Genomic DNA, 20606 nt, shown 5'->3' with positions numbered 1-20606 from the left:
ACGCGTGCGATTGCTCGCAACTAGTTGCGTTAGACTACACGATTGGCTCGAATTCGTGTGTGACACCACTGAACTAGCACCATTCTTAGTGCCCGTAAGGCCCGTCCTTAGATATATGTCAGTGGTATCATATGAGTAAACCAATTTGATCAGACCAGAGTACCACCTACGTAAAACCGTTTCCGATCGCACGAAGATAACAAAATATTTTTCAAACAAACAAAATGCGCATTAGGTGCAACAATATGTACGATACCGTCGATAACGAAAAGGCATTAAAATAAGAGTGTGGATGAAAAAATACTTCCTTCTTCTAGAAACATCATTACAGTACCCCTAGTGTAAATAAATTCGATTTCGAAACGTGACGTACGCGTTTGCGTTTAATCTCATTTTGTATTGGATTTAGAAAGAGCGCGCCAAGCGGGACGTTTTGGAAACTCAAAATCCTATACAAAATGAGACTTAACGCAAACGCGTTCGTCACGTTATGATGTCGATCAAATTTACACTAGGGGTACTGATGTTTGTGGTTTGTTTCAACATATAGTAGGAATTAATATGATTATGTATAAAAATGATTGATAATAATAACTGAATATGACATCGCATTGTATACTGCTTAATTTAATTATTGTTTTTGAACTAGCTTAATAATTTTAGTTACAATAATTGTGTAACAGAGGCGATTAAGGGATAGTCACGATAGCGTTCTAAAAGTCGTTGCGGAAAGGATGTGTAGCTGACGTAGCTGTTATATACAAAAACAATGGGTAGACAGTCTCAAAGGGTGCGTGTCTTATGATAAATAGTGCATGCAGCCGTAAAATAATGTGATTTGTAGTATTTAATTTTAAAATATATTTTTATAATGTGTATGCTAGTCTTAAGGTATTTATCTATGGGCCACTACTTGCCTGAAATAAAGGTATATATATAAAAAAATAAAAAATAAATTGTAAGTACCTACCTGTTAACATTTTGTGCCCTATCAGGATGTCATGTACCAACTAAATGAAACTAACATTTTTTGTAATGAACATGACATGTAATGTTGAATACTTAAATTGGACATGTTTGTTTGAGTAATTTGTTAAAACTATTTTTTTAAGTGTTTCTATTAAAACTTCATTAAGGTGACATGTCAGTGACAGATTGAACGGCAATAATTGTGGCAGTAATGCGGTAGCGAAAGTCACTTAATTTTATAAAAGAGATTGACAGATACAGCAACGACATTAAGGTCGTGGCAGTAATGTCGCAACAGTATTGTAGCTGTTGACATTCTCATGTCACCTTTAACCTCCAGTGACCCAATCCCAATGTCCTTTTAAAAGGTAAATTTTTTTTATACCACGTCGGTGGCAAACAAGCATACGGCCCACCTGATGGTAAGCAGTCACTATAGCCTATGGACGACTGCAACTCCAGAGGTAATGGAATAAAAAAAAGTTCCAAATTCAAAACTGCAAAAATGATCAAATTTATACTGTTGTCTGTCATGTGTGTGTGTTTAAACAGATAAGGGTCTTAGGTGTAAAAAATCATATAGTACCGTTGGTGTCAACTTGGTGGTAACTAGCGCAAACAGCCCTTCATACTAAATGTACGACAAACATGTTCCTTATAATATGGCTTTTCTAGTGCCCTAACCTAGGTTGTCTTTAAGAATCTTTTGATCCTGAAATTCCTGAATAGAAATGGATTCGATTGGCATCCAAAGAAATTCACAATTATCGACTTTGAAAAAGTTTACTGTCTGTAGGTACACATTTTCCAAAATCTGAAAATGTCAATCGTCCTTAATTAAAAAGTTTGGGAGATCTCCTATAGTTATTTGTGTCCCAAGGGAGGAAAAATAGGAAATTGCGTGCCGCGTGTAAAATTGTCACCTGAGCCGAAGGCGAGGGTGGCAAACACGCGGGATGGAATGTCCTACGTTTCTTCCCGTGGTGCGCATACTATTTTTCTGCTCGACGGAGGCGGAAAGAGGCAACTCAACTACGTTTAGCGCAGCGGGAGCAAAGTTGACTCTTTCTGCCTCGAGGGCAGAAAAGACTATTTTCATTTATTTCATGTATTCAATAATGTATTGTCATGTTACATAATAGGTGTTACATTAAATAAATAAGGCCAGTTCATGACACCCTGTAAGGGCATACAATAATATTATTCCATTCTAACCTAATATTTACAATACATAATAGTCGACTTACTTGTTATTAATTTAATTAAATATTATTTCTGGTTATGTTATACTTATTAAAATTACAAAATACAATTTCAAATTACAATTTACAATTTTCGCATAGCAGCACGGGATCAAGTAGCTGTCCTCAGTGCCCCATTTAAACATTCCTCCATTCCGTTCCAGGAACGTTGTACTTGTACGTGCGAGACAAGGAGCGCAATATAGAGTGCAATGGACCGCCAGCGTCGTTACCACGACGCACGCACGAATGAGGAAAATACGAGAATTATACTGAGTTTATTATTAAATCACTTATTCATTACTATATGTGTAACCGCCACGACACGGAAAACACTGAGGTTACTAACTAGATTTTTTTTTCTAAGCCTGCTCTTCGAGACCTTTCTGGCCTTCAAAATTTACGGCGTCGGCGCTCAGCGGCCACGGCGGTCGGCGACAGCGGCGCTCGGCGGCGACGGCGCCCGACGGCGACTCTGAGCCGATTTCAGCAACCTTTATAGATCAAAAAAAACCAAAAGACATTTTTTTGCAAAACTCAAGCCAGTCTCACCGAAAAGCCACACGCTTTAAGTACGTCGTTCGGAAGTGTCATCCCAATCTCATGCTGTTCAAGCAGGCAAAGCAAGTGTTTTTCGATTACACCTCTACGGATTTTGAGGCTGTCCCACTCATATCCTTCAACTCGACTTGCTCGGCCAATGAAAATAAGTGTGTTAATTAAGAATGAGTACATACTAAGGTGTCACTGTAGAACGTTATGCCCGTGGACTCGATTTCGTCAACACTAGAAGAAAACAGACTTACAATACCATATAATATAATCCGATACGATACGATAAGATGCGATACGATACAATACAATACAGACTTATTTCGTGACCGTGACATTTTAAAAGTAGTCTACAGATTGTACGAACTGTTCCTTAAAGTAGTCTACAGATTGTACGAACTGTTCCTAAAAGTAGTCTACAGATTGTACGAACTGTTCCTAAAAGTCAACGAAACGGTAGCTGGTACTTACAGAAGAAAGTAAGTACATAGGTCACTAGATAACTTTTGCAATTGACAAATATGAAACAAAGAGGTAGTCTATCACATATACTTTTTAAACCTTATTTCCTTAGACAATGATTGGCCGGAAAACATTCACTTACTTTTTAAATTTACTTATTAAATAATTAAAAAAAAGAAACCGACTTCGATGAGGGAGACCGGTGATTATTGTTGATTTTGGATTTCATACAATGAACTTAAAAATACAGCGTCCTACGCCTAATTATGTAGAAAAGGAGGTAACATGTTTTTTTTTGTCACTGCACCCACCTTGACACATTTCAGATTTGTTCAGGGTTATTCTACTGTATTTAAGATAAATTATTTCACACCATGCATGAAATAAAGCACCAGATAATTATTAAAAAAACTAAAAAGGATTGAAATATAAAAATGTACCTTGAAAACCTAACTGCTTGACAAACATGCGAAGAAAACAAATTGCCAAACGTGAACTATACATCATTGAAGAGTTCCATTCTGTTCATCATCAGCAGTTCCACTTCATCGAATGTCACTTCTACAAATGTAAATACTTGTTATGTAGATGAAAATACTAACATTTGAGGAGTTCCCTCGATTCCTCATGGACCTCATCGTTCGAACTCGAATTTGACAAAAATTTGTCTTGAAAATCTAATTTACTTAACAAACACAGCGTAGAGGACAAATCGCCAAACGTGTACTATGCGTCGTTGAAGAGTTCCATTCTGATCATCATCAGCAGTTCCACTTCATCAAATGTCACTTTTTTAAATGTAAATACTTGATTTGTTAAAGAAAATACAGAAATCACAATATGTATGCCTTTCATATTTGAAGAGATCCCTCGATTCCTCATGGATTCCATCATTGGAACTGAGTTTTGACAAAAACGGGACCAATCTGTATCTATATAAATTCAAACAAAAAAAAAATTTCAAATTCGGTACAGGAATGATGGAGTTATAGAGTAACATTAAAAGAAAAACATACAACCGAATTGATAACCTCCTTTAGAAATCTTGAAGTCGGTGTTTGTTAATTATAATTTAGCTTTATAGATTTAGCTTATTAAAGGTACATAGTTAAGTCTTGTAAATCTTTTTACTGGTTATTTCATTATACAGCTAATTAACGTACAGTAAAATTAAGTCATAAATATGTGTACACTTTTTTACTTTATTTCAATGGAATAAGCAAAAGAATGTATACATATTTATGATCTTGACTGTACCTACTAATTTTTCCTTACAACAAACCAGTAATATGTTATATTGCTCGCCCGTAAACGATTATATACCTACTATACGAATTTAAGTGCATGATATGTTTTTTAGGTGTCGGTGGAGGCGGGGGCACTCCATACATAAAGCTTTTCAAAGTATTTAAAATTAATGTCTGGTACATCATTAATTTGATAGGTCTCTAAAAATAACATTCAATTAAGGTTACTTGATCGTTTTATTTATTTTTATAAGCGTAAATTGCCCCCCTCCAACTTTTGAACCGGGCGCCTATGGCGCGCAAAATAGCTTAGTAAATATTTTCCACTATTTTGAATACGACCGGTTGAGATTCTATCGAGTTTTTAATATTTGATCATCGATCAAAAAACTTATTTGCTTATTAAAACGACGTAAATGCCGCGAAGACGTCCGTTTTGTTTGGCTTTTAGTATGGTATGAAGGAACCCTCTATTCTGAGTGGTCCGATACACACTTGGCCGGTTTTTATTATATTTTAGATACAAAAATGACAGATCGCATGGGCAATTTACCACCCAGTTATGCTGTTTTTGTACAGTCTCGTCTGAAAATATCGGTACAAAAAATGTGCCAAAAATATGCATACACGACTTTATTGTCCATATTTTAAGGTCATGTATACATATTTTTTGGCACATTTTTGTACCGATATTTTCAGATGTGACTGATGATGATGATGTATAAATTCATCCCCTAAGGTGGTAAAAAAGGGGTTGAAAGATTGTATGGAGATCAAATATTTTTGGAGTGCGGAATTAAAATCTTTGTACGTAGGCATATTATTAAAACACAAGAAAAGTAATTTCAGCGTTTTTAAAAATTCATCCCCTAAAGGGGTAAATAGAGGTTGACAGTTTGTATGGGGTTCAAAATTTAGTTTAACCTAGGAACTTCAAACTTCGTAAACAGTTATTTGATTAAAAGGGAAGAAAACTAATTTCAGCGTTTTTGAGAATTCATCCTTCAAGGTGGTGAAAAATGGGTTGAAAGTTTGTATGGAGATCAAACATTTTTGTGAGTGCGGGACTTGAATCATTGTATCACGTCATATTTTTTTTTTTTTTTTTTTTTTATTGCAAAGGGAAACAAACAGCATATCATTACACATACAGTTTAACAAATTAAGTTAATACAACAGCCAGAACAGTTTCCACTTATAGGTAACACAATTATTGCTCTGAGAAAAACAAAATGCACGTATTAAACAATTAACATGGCAATTAAACGCTAAAATGAAGATTATAAATAAGTTAAGTACTTAATTAATGATAAGATTTAAGAAATATGAAGTTTATACAATTACTGATATAAAATTTATGAACAATTTAATTTAATTTAATACATTTCAAGAAAGAGAAAGAAGATGCATTTTAGACAGAATTACCATATAAAAAGTTAGTGCTCATTGATTAGTAATTGATTTTTTTATATTTATTTATTTATTGTTATTAGTTCGTTGTTGCTTTCATTGCAGATACAAATTTACGGAGATTTAATTGAAACATGTCTATATGTAAATATTTTTTATTATAAGTATTACATGCTCTTACTAAATAATTATTATTTGCATATTTTTTTCGACTAAACGGAATAGAAAACAAATAAGTGGACCTGGTACGAAAGGTTGGACATCTAAACGATAATTTGTTATTAGAATGCAAAAAAAGTTATTTCAGCGATTTTAAAAATTCAATCCCGAAATGAAAAAGGGGTTGATAATTTGCGTGTGGTTTAGAATTTAACTTAAGCTAGGAACTTGAAACTTCGTCAATTGGTACTTCATTAAAAGAGAAGAAAACAATTTTAAGGGTTTTTAAAATTCATCCCCCAAGGTAGTGAACAAGGGGTTGAAAGTTTGTATGGGGGTCATACATTTTTTTTAGTGTGGGACTTGAAACTTTGTATATGGGCATATTATTAGAATAAAACGAAATTTATTTCAGCGTTTTTAAAAATTCTTTTCCTAAAAGGGTTACAGGGGTTGAAAGTTTGAATCCATTACAAATGCTTTAAAACTACATAGAAAAACATAATGTAATATTAAAAAAGTTATTTTAACGTTCTTGATAATTCAACCTGTAAGGGGGTTAAAAAGGGGATATAAGTTTATATGGGGTACGAGTTTTCTTTTAATAGGGACCTGAAACTTGATAAACGGGCATTACCTCTATATAATACCTCTATATTCAAATAGACGAAAACTGATACATATCACCTTTTTTAATAAATTCATTTCCCTAAGTTAGTGAAAAAAGGGTTGTAAGTTTGCATCGGGAACGAAATTTTTTGTAAATAGTGATCTTGAAATGTCGTAAAAAGTGTAATTGTGTAATAGGAAACAAGAAAAGTGATTTCAGCGTTTTTGAAATTAATTCCCAAAGGGAGTTAAAATGGCGTTCATTGGTGAAAAAAGGGTTTGAAGTTTGCATTCGATTGGAATAGTGGACTTGAAAATCTTCTTAAGGGATTGAGAGGGATTATATCGAGAACAAGTTTTTCACTTAGGGGCTTAAAACTTCGTAGGTTGTGTCAGACAACTCTCATGCGTTGTATAATTATTACCAATTGATTAACCGCCCCTACTGCTACCTTTTGCCGCATAATGTTTTATGCTCATGTATATAGCCACCAACATACAAATCCACGCGTAGGAAGTCTTGGGCAACAGCTAGGATTTATATGTATATTTATTGATATTTATTATATGTATATATATGTAATATAATTATATAGGCAACATATTTCAATTTTTTACTTGTGTAATGATTGAACCATAGTTTATTTTTTTTGTACAGTCAGCATCAATAGTAGCGGATGAAACAACGCGCCAAAAGTATCTGATATTCCGGATAACTTTTCCAAAATTAGATATAGCTCTAAAATTCATGTTCAAAAGTATATGTTCTACAGTTTTAATTGTTCTACATACAGAACCATCACTTTTTGTTAAGCTGTTACAGAATGTAGTATCTAAGTATCTAACTATCTACTTTTGAAGCGTTGTTTGATCCGCTACTTTTGATGCTGAGTGTACATAGTGTTCGTTTATCTTTCATGTTTTACTTTTGACTCTCAATTACTCAAAGGTTGACTGTAAGAGATCCCTTATTTATTTTCAGAGCGTTTTGGGATAAAATAAACCGATTTAGGGGGTATGCGTTATTAATTTCTGAAAATTATTAAATAAGGGACACCCTAACATACATACATACATACAAACCGTTCCGTGCGAACAAATGGAACGTTTACCACGGGTGCATACGTTCCCCACGCCTGGATGTCCGATGATGAAAAGGGGAAGGTGGGATCAGGTCGTGCAGTTCATGTGCGCACTCCCCGAAATTTATCCGATAGAACACCGATAGGCTAGCGACTCGACGGCGGTGCTCAAGGCTCTGTAACATTGACTTGATAGACGGGTCATCGCCAAAGAGTCTATGAGCCCGGCGCTCTATCGAGTCCAGGGCTGCCAGCTGATATTTGGCGGAACCGTCCCTCAGGTGGCAGCAGTATTCCATGCACGAGTGGACCTGTGCTTGGTACAGGGAGAGATGCTGATTCGGCGTGAAATACCGCTTCACCTTAAATATTTTATATATAATTGACACATATATGAATTTATGCCACAGTCATATGTGTACCTTTGAAATTGCGCGACTTGTATGTAGGTATGTTGGTTTTTCAGAGACAATTATTTATCATGTGAACCGATTCAACAATTTTTGTTTAATTTGAAAGTTATTTGAAAGAAGTTGTTTTTAGTGTAATTTCATAGAACATTCAAGTATAAGTACTAAATCAAGTCTACTTTGCTTGACTGACTTTGAAGTTTTACCCCCTCTTTATACTGTCCATTTTCCATAGTAAAAAAAAATTACAGTTCCAAAGTGGTAAAATGTGTGTCCCCCCCCCCCCCCCCCCGTAACTTCTAAAATAACAGAATGAAAAAACTAAAAAAAATATATGATATACATTGTCATGCAAACTTCCACCGAAAATTGGTTTGAACGAGATCTAATAAGTAGTTTTTTTTTAATACGTCATAAAATTAAAAAAAAAATTTTTTTTCATCAAACCCATACGTGTGGGGTATCTATCTATGGATAGGTCTTCAAAAATGATATTTAGGTTTCTAATATCATTTTTTTCTAAACTGAATAGTTTGCGCGAGAGACACTTCCAAAGTGAAAAAATGTGTGCCCCCCCCCCCCCTGTAACTTCTAAAATAACAGAATGAAAAATCTAAAAAAAATATATGATATACATTACCATGTAAACTTCCACCGAAAATTGGTTTGAACGAGATCTAGTGAGTAGTTTTTTTTTAATACGTCATAAAATTTAAAAAAAAATTTTTTAATCAAACCCATACGTGTGGGGTATCTATGGATAGGTCTTTAAAAATGATATTCAGGTTCCTAATATCATTTTTTTCTAAACTGAATAGTTTGCGCGAGAGACACTTCCAAAGTGGTAAAATGTGTGTCCAAAGTGGTAAAATGTTGAACAAGATCTAGTAAGTAGATTTTTTTTAATACGTCCTAAATGGTACGGAACCCTTCATGCGCGAGTCCGACTCGCACTTGGCCGCTTTTTTATAACTATTTTAAATCGATAGCTCAAGTAGTTCTCGAGATATTTAGCGATGCCGATGTGACAGACAGACGGACCGGCAGAATCGCATCATAAGGGTTCGTTTTGTACATTTTTGGTACATAACCCTAAGAATTAACCCTTGGCCTCTCGGCTACGTAACCATCACGTACGTACCCATTAAATTCAGTTTGTATGTAGAGCCGCAGATAAAAGTAACCCCCCCCCCCCCCCCTTCTGCATTGACCCTGATTTTTACTTATTTATTTATAAAAGTTTGTTATGCAAAGGCACTTAACGAATAATATTACTGACTGTACATTATTTAATAATACACCAAATGCCTCTCTAACGGATAATCAAATATAAAACATGAGGAAGTTTGTGGTGTAGGTAATATTAGATAGGTACCTAAGATTAATTTTATATAAGGCCCATATTCTGAAACGTGGGCTCATTATACAGTGTTATTTGGTGCGCTAATAAGCTTCAGTGGCCCTGCGTGATGCAGTCCGCGAGTGTTCCGAGGATACTAGCGCCGGCAGCGATGGTGCTGTTTGTCGGCGTGGCGCTTGCCGGAGCTACCACGGCCGTCGGACGCTGCTTCGGAGATCCCCGTCGTCCACAGATAACACTAAATTCAAATCCTATATTAGAATTTAACAAAATTGTTTACTACAAGACATATGGAGAAGATATTATATTTAACTGTTCCACTAAGAAGCCGGCGAACCTCGAAATTCTTGACTATTACGACATGATTACCCTAGTGAAAAAAAAGAATGCATCGAGTGTTATGTTACATATACATAAGCCAAACATATCTGACTATGCATTTGTCTGTGTGAATAACGATAACGGTTGTGAAGACGTTCTTGACGTTATTGTCAGACCCGCAATATCCATTAAGTCTTCAACGGTAAAACATGCATTGAAAGGTGGGCGTCATATATTTATCGTACCGTTTGGGGAGGACTATGAGCTGTTTTGTAGCGGCAATGATATTTCAGCTTTACGTATCTATGGGTATCATAATAACGAGCTACACACAGAAGCAGTCAATAGCTCCACAATAAAATATACAGCAAGAGCGGACAACAATGTAGTAATTTATAATTGCTATTCCTTTTTTCATAGTTCCTTCATATCAGTTTCGGCGGGCTCTTACAGTGAAGGAAAAGATTTCTATTGCTCAATACACAAGGGGCATATACTTAAGTGTAAGTGGCGCTACGTCAGCGACATACAAACATACAAACTACTGTACATTGAAAATGGTGTTGACAAAGATACGAGGCTTATCTGCATCGGTGACACGAAAACTTATTATATTAATATTAAAATTGAATGCGAGTGGGATATCAGAGTAAAGGGACAACAATCATTTGTAATGAACTCGAATTTTTCGTTAATACTTACAACTTGTAACTATTTTGCTTGTCACAATGAAACGTTTGCTATGAACACTAGCTCTATTTCAAAAGTTGAATTAGTTGACTCATTTCAAATTATCAATAAAAATGAAAACTATGTTCTTTTGAGGTGGAAGAAGCTCATTAGTGTTGATTCGGCTATAATACAATGCAACAGCTGTGTTTATAAAATAAAATATAGACTGACGGAATACAGAAATTTACGTCATTACACGTACATATGGAGGGATGCTGATATGTCTTCAATGCTTTGTGACAATCATTATTGTGAATTTAAATTAGTGCTACCTTTCCCTGGATCCAACTATGATGTGCGGGCTTACACTAGGCTTAGAGAAACCACACACGATGAATTATGGTCTGACCCTATATATTTAAGGATTTCCACGGAGCCAAGAAAAAAATGCCCATGTAACGAAGCGCTCCAAGCAGCAGAGCAGACCTCAGTGAAAACAGTTTTATGCGAAGTGTGCGATTTTATTGATGAAGTAATTAATAAGAGCTTGATGCTAACAAAAAGGATTAAAACCTTGAAGTGTAAGTCAAACGACATTTCCAGAATCATTCATAAGTATTTTATTCCTGACAACGATGACTTTTCATTATGTAGCTAGGAATAGCCGGCTACCAGACAGTCAATTTGGTTGATTTTGGAGTAAACATATTGAATCTAAAAAACAATCACGGACATAATGGAAGTTGTTTAATACCGTAAACTGGGGCAATTTCGGTACAATTTTTGAAGTAAAAAATCAATAACTCCATATTTTATATCAATAATAATTTTTTGATATTTTTAATGGATAAAACGCATCTTTCCTCATCATTGTATGTACTACACATGTTCGACTTGTTAACACAGAACTAAATAACTAAATTTCCTAATGAGGTGTTCCCACATACTTCGTGGTTGGGGCTTTATGGAAATCGATGGTTCACGCACTGGTTTTGGCAGAATTTTGAAGCTTGTGTTATTTTAAACGCGACTAAGCCTATATTAGACGCTTTAGAAACAGCCGCCTAAGGAATTAAAAACAGGGTAACCATAATTTTCGGGACAAAAAATCACAAAGTTATCCACACCAAACAAGATTTCAAAAATCTTTTTTAGCTGTAAAATACCTTTAATTTAGCTATAGGTAATCACATATCTATGTACCCAAAATGTGCGCTTTTATAATTACATTTACTGCTAAAACATAGTTCAGCCTTCATTTCTTAACTCGGCGAGGACTTGCTTTAATTTAAAGTCAAAAAACGTAGTTACGTTTTAAGCATTTTTATTAACTTCTTTTGGTATTAATGTAGCGAATAAATAGTCTACCCTGTACGTATTCCGAAAACTGTAATTATAAAAAGTTGTATATAACGAATTGAAAAAAAAAAACTTCAACATTTCTCTTTTTACCCCGCGATTTCTAGAGACCCCGTTTTACGGTATTTTATAAAACAATTAAAGATATAATTGACAAATTTCATAACAAGCGTGTAGTATAATAGGAGATTCAGCAAATATGCTAGAGCTCTACAGACTGTTTTGTTTGGGTAGCGCACGGTGTAGCGTCTACTCGATTGCTCGTGGAACTCTCCAACTGATAGAAAACACTTTTTACCCGCCTGCCAAAGGGCGCGGGCATTTACATTTTTTAATTGACGAACAGTTTGGCCTAGTGGGTAGTGACCCTGCCTACGAAGCCGATGGTCCCGGGTTCAAATCCTGGTAAGGGCATTTATTCGTGTGATGAGCATGGATATTTGTTCCTGAGTCATGGGTGTTTTCTATGTATTTAAGTATTTATATATTATATATATCGTTGTCTAAGTACCCTCAACACAAGCCTTATTGAGCTTACTGTGGGACTTAGTCAATTTGTGTACTAATGTCCTATAATATTAATATTTATTTATTTTATTTTATTCGATTTGTTAGGTCGTAGTTGACATATAAATCATGGCCAATAGTACAATCTTTAATAATAATAATATTCTTTATTGTGCACAACGAAAACATGATTAAATACAGTAATTAACAATCAATCTTTATGATATAAATGAAAATCAAATTGAAAATAAACAATCTGTCAATCACAAACTTTTTTAAATTTACCTATTTTAGTTTTATTTACTATTACCTAGTTTGTTAATTATAATTTAGCTTTATAGATAAATCTTGATTAAGGTACATAGTTTAAGTCTTGTAAATCTTTTTATTGTTTATTTCATTATGTAACTAATTAACGTGCAGTCAAAGTCATATTTAATATGTATACACTTTATTTGAATGGAATTAGGTGAAGAAATGTATACATATTTATGACCTTGACCCTACTTAGTTTTCCTTATATACAAGAAATCAATAATATGTTATTCGGACCGTGCGTAGTGCGTGGTGGGGGTAAGTAAACCGATCCCACCGCATAAGGTGGTTAAAATTAGAACTAACTGCGGATAGCGTCTTTAACATTTCGTACAAGTTATATGGCTAGAAATAAAACTTTGATTTACGATTTCTCCTGATATATTCAATTAAATTGTATGGTTTAAGGGACCATTGTTTTTAATTTACACAAAACCTTAACAATATCCTTAACAATACCCTTAGATGAAAGTCGTATAAAAAACCGTTCAGTAGTTTTTAGTTTTGGAGTAGTTTTATAAGATGTAGTGCATTGACATTTTCCCCTAGACTTGCGGACACTAGGTTGCGTGACAGTCGTGCACATAGCGAATATAGCTAACCCGTAAACGATTATACCGGGTGTTTCCTGTAACACGAACAAATAATTAAACCATATATTGTACTCCTCTAGTCCTCTAACGACAATTATCAACAATTAAAAAATATATTAGGTATCTAGATTTTCTCTTTTTCATACAAATTAAATATTATTTTAAATATACGCTAACATCATCAGTGTGTTTGACGTTGCTTGTCACGCTTTAAACATAACAAAATTTGCAATACATTGCGTCTTAGAATAAACTTTAAAGTCAATTTTTTTTTTCAATCAAAACACTAGTTATTTTTAAAAGTTGCTGAACAAATGTTGGTCAGTTTGAGGAGTACAGCCTACAGTTTAATTTATTCCCCATGTTACAGGAAACACCCGGTATACCTAGGTACTATACGAAAAATTAAGTGCGCGATGTTAGTTTTTGATTACTCGGATAATACGATAGAAAAAGACTTTTATTCTAGTAGAATTTTTACTTTTAATTATACAAAGACCTTAACTAGAGGGCGCTAGTGTTATAAATAATAAATATGTTAACGGCACCAATTATGGGACATTGAAGAGAAGATTTGGAGTATTTTTGATATTTCATCGACACCTGTAAAATTTCTAAGGATTTATGCGTTAAAAGAATTGAATGTTCAATGTATTTATATAATGTCTACTGCAAATGCCTTCAATATTATTAACAAATTAAAAGTATGTTTTTTGCCCCAGTCATGGGATGTATGGCGCCATTAATTTTCAAACTAACAAATATCAATGCAAAATTAAACTTAAGCAGCTCTTTGGCTCTTGTTTATGGTAAAATGTTGCCAGCGATTAAAAACTGATGGTAAATACTAGTTTTACAGGATTTGTCTATACCATCCCATTACTGGTGCCTGTTCCATTATAGGGGCGTTTACATTAATTTAGTTAAGTTATAGTATAAGTATGTTAAAGAGGTTTTATTTTTCAATAAAAACTTTTACGTATATACACCGTATTTTACTCCCTATAAATAGCAATCAATATATAAATAGTGACCAACATTTGAAATTTGTACAGTCCTCATATCTCTTTTTTTGGGATTGGGGGTGCGTTTCACAGCCATTTACTCGGAAACTATTAGATATATATTATTTTAATGAAATTTACAACTTATGTGTACTTTGTAATCCGCTACTTAGATTAAAATTTAAAAATTATATTTATGGTGAGGGGGGCGGAGGCACTCCATACATGTAAGTAATAGTGAAAAAACATATTCACGTCAGCAGCTCGAACAAGGATAATTTGTTGCTTAAAAACAGTGTGCAAAATCGAATTTTGCTCACTGAGTGAGACAATAGTTATTTGTGCAACAAGAGAGCAAAGTTTGATATTTCTTCCAGTGCTTGTTTTGAGTCCCGTGCAAGCGAAAGATTCTATAATAGATTCACGAGCGTAGCGAAAAAAGTAAGTAATATGGTAACAACGAAAACTACCAAAAAAAATTGCAGTAAGTATTCAATTAATATCCGTTCAAACAATTACTCAAACAATCAGGGTGATTATTAAATTGTGTCCAGAAAAATATTTTTTCATAAAAGCTTTTTATTTTTCACATATTGTTACGCATATAAAGTAATTTTTGATGCATATGGTCAAGCTTAATACCCTCAGGAAAGGTAAATAAAATTACATAATCACGGTTGTCACAAAGTGTCCCTCAGTCGTGACGTTTCGGCATTTTAGCGGCCAACTCCAGTATTTTGATTTATACAAAAATTTAAACATAGCCTAAGTCACTCCCATGACTACGACACATCGAATGACAGTTCATACGTTGAAATCCGTCAAACTAGCGTACATATAGCCAATAAAATCCATTTATAAACAGTGAATATGCCTGTAAATTAATTAAACGAATAGAGAATGTCACGACCAAGTGTCTATATGTCACGAACGTGGACTCAAAAGTCCGTGGCGGGGATAGAATTTTGATGTCACGGTCGTGACAATTTGGAACATGTTCGGTATTACTTAAAAATTACCTTTGACTTTGCAAATATTAAATAATTAGCTCAATCTCGAATGTATTAGGTATATCTTATGTTACAAACAATAACGTGAAACTAGTACTGACTTTTAAAACTAAAACACGGTGGTGACGCGTTAAGGTTGACCGTTGCTTTTTTTCAAATTAACACAAATAATTTTTGACAAAACTTCTCCCTTCAGCCATTTGTAAATCTGACAACAACACACTGTTACTGTTCTAAAAAAACGTTAAAAAGGCTGCCAGACGTAAAGATAACTTTCTACCGAGTACTGCATGTTTATATTACCAGGCGCGGCGGTGACACGAAAACTGATCACAAAATGTATGTTATTAAAAATTTTAAAAAGTCGTTATATATCTGTACAATTTTTAAACTGTATTGTGGAATGGGTATAAGTGTTTTCATTTGATATGAATCCTTCCAAAATCAATTCATATTTTTTGAACGAAAAATAAAATATCATAAAATCCGGGGAAGTCACACTACACGTTCCGTGACATTTCGAACTTTTAACTTTTTTTATATGTTTCTAATAAATACTCTTAGGATATTACATTTAGGTTGACATAAAACTAGAGGTAAATTGCTATATATATACATTTTTTTTTTTTTTAAGTTTATTTCACAAATCACAATATACAATGTACCTATAATTAAAGTTTCGCCAAACTGTAAAACAATTTGTTGGCGATGCGCTCCAACCAAACTAAAACAATAATACTGCTTAAAACCATATATCGACAACACAGCTGTCCCCCGGCCAATAATAAACCGTATTGCGACGCAATAAGCTGTCATTGCATTTGTCCGGTAAGTAATACCTACGCCGCACGGCTCATTATCATATTGATATACGCTTTACTTATTTTCTTTAGAATATATGCTATTCTTACAGGTAATACATTGGCGTATGTATTTATGATTGTTATTTTGACTGTTTTCAATTTAAATTAATTTGTATTGTATTTTCGTTTGTTTGTGATGTAATTATGGGTCTTTCACCTGAAATAAACGATTTAATAATATCGTTCCGCCGGCTTTGGTTCACTGTGATTTTCATTCTCGTATTTTTTGATTTAAAATGTATTCTTCATGGGCATGTACAATGTTAAGTCATATGTAAAGTAAAAAAATATTTACTTTCGTGGATTAAGTAAAAATTATCGTAATCATAACAGTTGGTCAAAACATACTTATTTCTATTCCCCTGGTGCTCATTCCATGCGTTTGGACTGAGGGTTCAAGTAAAATTAACGTTTGGCACATCGTTCTATTGATCTTAAAAATAATATTAAGTTACTAAGAGCGTTCTATGATTCAGTGTATACTTTTGAATCTAATTGTTCCGAAATTCATTGTCATTCCTTGTCATTCCCTTATCGTTTTTTTCATTCCCTCGTCGTTTTTACATTATTTTTATGGATTTTATTATTCCCCTGATAGGTAATAAATTGACCAAAATTTATGCCTGTTCCATTGATGGGCTTATATTGAAATTATATTTAATAATCAAAGAACGACCCTTCAATGCCCGCCATAAGCTAATTGATAAAAAAAGACGAATAGTTTCAAGAGCATGGACAAATAAAGTATAGACTAACTTGTCTACACAAAATCGCATTCCTCTGAAATGAAAAGTTTGATCGGGATATTCATAATTGCACAGCGCAGTCTATTAGGAACTACTTTAGTTATCAGACAGTTTGACAAGAGGTTGAAGCACCGAACCAAGTGTATGGAACTGAGACTGCTGTTAAATGGTGGTATGTGCTATAGCAGTTGCCTAAGCTTACAGGAAAGCGATTTTGTAAAGACATTGTTAGTAAGCGATTTTGTAAAGTATAAAACTTTAATTGTCTTTGTCAATACTAAGAAATATTATTATAGTATTTTATGCAACAGTTGTATAAGAAGGGTCAAAAAAGGCGAGTGGCGTGAGTTACAATGTGAGCCGGAGCCGAAGGCGTAGGCGAACATTGTAAAGGAATACGCCACGAGAATTTTTTGACCTACTTATACAACGTTGCATACAATATTTTTCCTACGAGTCAACAAAAATAAATCTTAATTTAGGTAAACAAATTACAGCAAAAGTATATAGCCAAGACGCGCGAGCGTACCTTGTTACGCGCCCGGCCCGCCCCGGGCCGCGGCCGGCCGGTCGGCGACACCTCCTCGTAACTCATGAGGCCCTGGTACTTGCTACTTGCTAAATTAATTTTTTGGACAGTTTTTTCTCAATTTTGGCCACCGTAGCCTACGGAGACTAACAAGCAACGCTAAGCGGTCTTCGTAGTCTATGGGTGTTGCTATATTACGGGTGTCACATGCGTGTTTCTGACTTATGAAGTAATTATTTTTACTATGCAACCAAATGAATATTTTGCAAGTTGGCAGCAATGCACTTAGTTTAAAACTGTATTCGTTTTGGTTTTGTTAGGTTGGTGGCCATTAATCGCAGTAACGTTATAGCTTATAAAAGCACAAGAGCTTTTATGAGGAATAGACAATATAGACTTTTCTTGAAATCTTTTATGTATGTTCTTATATTCGTGTTAATGAATGCATAAATGACAGATAACAGTAGAGGAGTAGGAAAAGGTATAAAAGTAGAGCGCTATAATTTTAAAATATGAAAAAAAAATTAAATTAAAAACAGTTTCAGTTCTAATATGTACATTATCAAAAACCATCCTGTATGTGTTAACATTTATAGTGTTTTTCAAACTCGATGGGTAGGGTGACAGGTGTCATCTCCATATAATTTTTAACCTAAAAACGCCAAATCTCGTAAAATCGTATTGAAACGACAGCTGTCAGCGTACCCATATAAAAATACTTACTCTAGATAGCCCAACGGTGTACAGCGCACCACAAACGAGCTGAATTTTCTTTAAATGGCAATTTAAAGAATTTTTTTCGGTACGTTTTTCTTATTGCTCCTTGTCAAGTAAAATCAAACTGAAAAGCATACTTACTTTACTCTTTACTTGTGTATAAGACAGACAAGATTTACTTGTACAATAAAATAGAAAATAAGCATAAAAGATATTATATAGGAACAAAAAACAAACAATAAGTCATGATATTAAAGCCAATAAGCCATTTGTATATGTGACTGTTTGTGTTCTAAATAAATGAAAAAAAAAATGATTTTTCTTTGGTGTCTACACGACCACACAGCTACCGATACATTACAGAACCTGTCGAAATTTCCTTACCCGTTGTAATTGATCAGAGTATTAGACTTTGTTGTAGCTAAGCAAACACGCACACACGCGTAACGTAAAGGCCTGTAAAGATTCGTGGTAGACCTCCGATTCCGTTACTAGTTAATGGAGCTACGACTCAACGTTTACTGGTAATGTCAATTTTACGTAATTTTGAGCGCTGCGCGAGTCGACATATGTCTTACCTCTTTAAGGCACCACGGCCATCTTACATTACTGGCATAAAGGACGCACTTATGACTTTGACGCATGACAGAAAGAGAAGCCGAACTGCGTAAAATGGCCGTTTTCCGTTGAATTCATAAAATCAATAAAAAGCGGCCAAGTGCGAGTCGGACTCGCGCATGAAGGGTTCCGTACAATTTTAGACGTATTAAAAAAAATCTTCTTACTAGATCTTGTTCAACATTTTACCACTTTGGACACACATTTTACCACTTTGGAAGTGTCTCTCGCGCCAACTATTCAGTTTAGAAAAAAATGATATTAGAAACCTAAATATCATTTTTGAAGACCTATCCATAGATACCCCACACGTATATGTTTGATAAAAATTTTTTTTTTTTAATTTTATGACGTATTAAAAAAAAACTACTTACTAGATCTCGTTCAAACCAATTTTCAGTGGAAGTTTGCATGGTAATGTATATCATATATTTTTTTTAGATTTTTCATTCTGTTATTTTAGAAGTTACAGGGGGGGGGGGGACACACTTTTTTTCACTTTGGAAGGTTCTCTCGCGCAAACTATGCAGTTTAGAAAAAAATTATATTAGAAACCTTAATATCATTTTTGAAGACCTATCCATAGATACCCCACACGTATGGGTATGATGAAAAAATTTTTTTTTTTTAAATTTCATGACGTATTAAAAAAAAAGTACTTACTAGATCTCGTTCAAACCAATTTTCGGTGGAAGTTTACATGGAAATGTATATCATATATTTTTTTTAGATTTTTTATTCTGTTATTTTAGAAGTTACGGGGGGGGGGGACACAAATTTTACCACTTTGGAAGTGTCTCTCGCGCAAACTATTCATTTTAGAAAAAAATGATATTAGAAACCTCAATATCATTTTTGAAGACCTATCCATAGATACCCCACACGTATGGGTTTTGATGAAAAAAGATTTTTTGAGTTTCAGTTCTAAGTATGGGGAACCCCCAAAATTTATTGTTTTTTTTTCTATTTTTGTGTGAAAATCTTAATGCGGTTCATAGAATACATCCACTTACTAAGTTTGAACAGTACAGCTCTTATAGTTTCGGAAAAAAGTGGCTGTGACAGAATCGGACAGACAGACGGACATGACGAATCTATAAGGGTTCCGTTTTTTGCCATTTGGCTACGGAACCCTAAAAACGAGACTAAACCCGTCTATATAAGATAGTAAGTTAATATTTAATTGAATGATGTTTAAGACGAGATGAAAACCTTTACTGTAAAGTGGATTATGCTGGATGAAGATGTGTTCTCCAGTTACACTTAGGTAAACACTAAAATTGTAGATTTAACTTTGGATGAAAATTCTATCGAGAAAATTTTAAGCATTTGTGTTTCGACTGGTATCAAATCTATTGTTATATAGTCAAGATACATATCTGAAAATAACGTCTGTTTGTTTCCGGCTAGCCACTGCCACTTTTCAAAGATCGCGTTATTTTTCGATGCAGGGCGTTAACGTCCGCTCCTTTGTTTCCGGCTGGTTGGCTGGTTAGTAACAACTGATAAATAATGCTAATTATTATTCGTACCACGTTATCCAGTTTTTATGTATTTGTGCTCGGTTAAGGAAAATTGTCCGCATATCACTCTTACGCTCAAGCTTGGTTACGTTACGGTATTATTTTTAATATTTTTTATTTAATATTTTAATATATATATACAGCATTACAGTCGAGACCAAAGCACTGTACAATTCAGATTATATGATAGGATTACATACTAGGAAAAACAGATCACAATCATCTTTCGTCCATCACCTCGCAATACCGCAGACACATCTGATACACAGCCGTCCATCGACTTGCAAACATATCACAATCTGGTGCCCATGACAGAAGGGAGTTCAGC

At 34.3% G+C, this 20606-nt stretch overlaps 1 protein-coding gene and 1 long non-coding RNA gene across 4 annotated transcripts in view; both read left to right on the top strand.

The window, feature by feature from the left end:
- LOC133532897 (uncharacterized) overlaps positions 1–20606 on the top strand; it is a 39556-nt gene that overhangs the window by 5811 nt on the left and 13139 nt on the right. The gene's annotated exons all lie outside the window — the stretch shown is intronic.
- On the top strand, positions 534–4065 carry LOC133532898 (uncharacterized). The gene is made up of 2 exons (XR_009801765.1): positions 534–3241; positions 3813–4065. It is a non-coding gene; the product is annotated as an uncharacterized LOC133532898 (long non-coding RNA).

Source organism: Cydia pomonella, chromosome 28, assembly GCF_033807575.1.
Source record: "Cydia pomonella isolate Wapato2018A chromosome 28, ilCydPomo1, whole genome shotgun sequence".
Taxonomy (NCBI): domain Eukaryota; kingdom Metazoa; phylum Arthropoda; class Insecta; order Lepidoptera; family Tortricidae; genus Cydia; species Cydia pomonella.
This window is presented reverse-complemented; position numbering and strand designations above follow the sequence as displayed.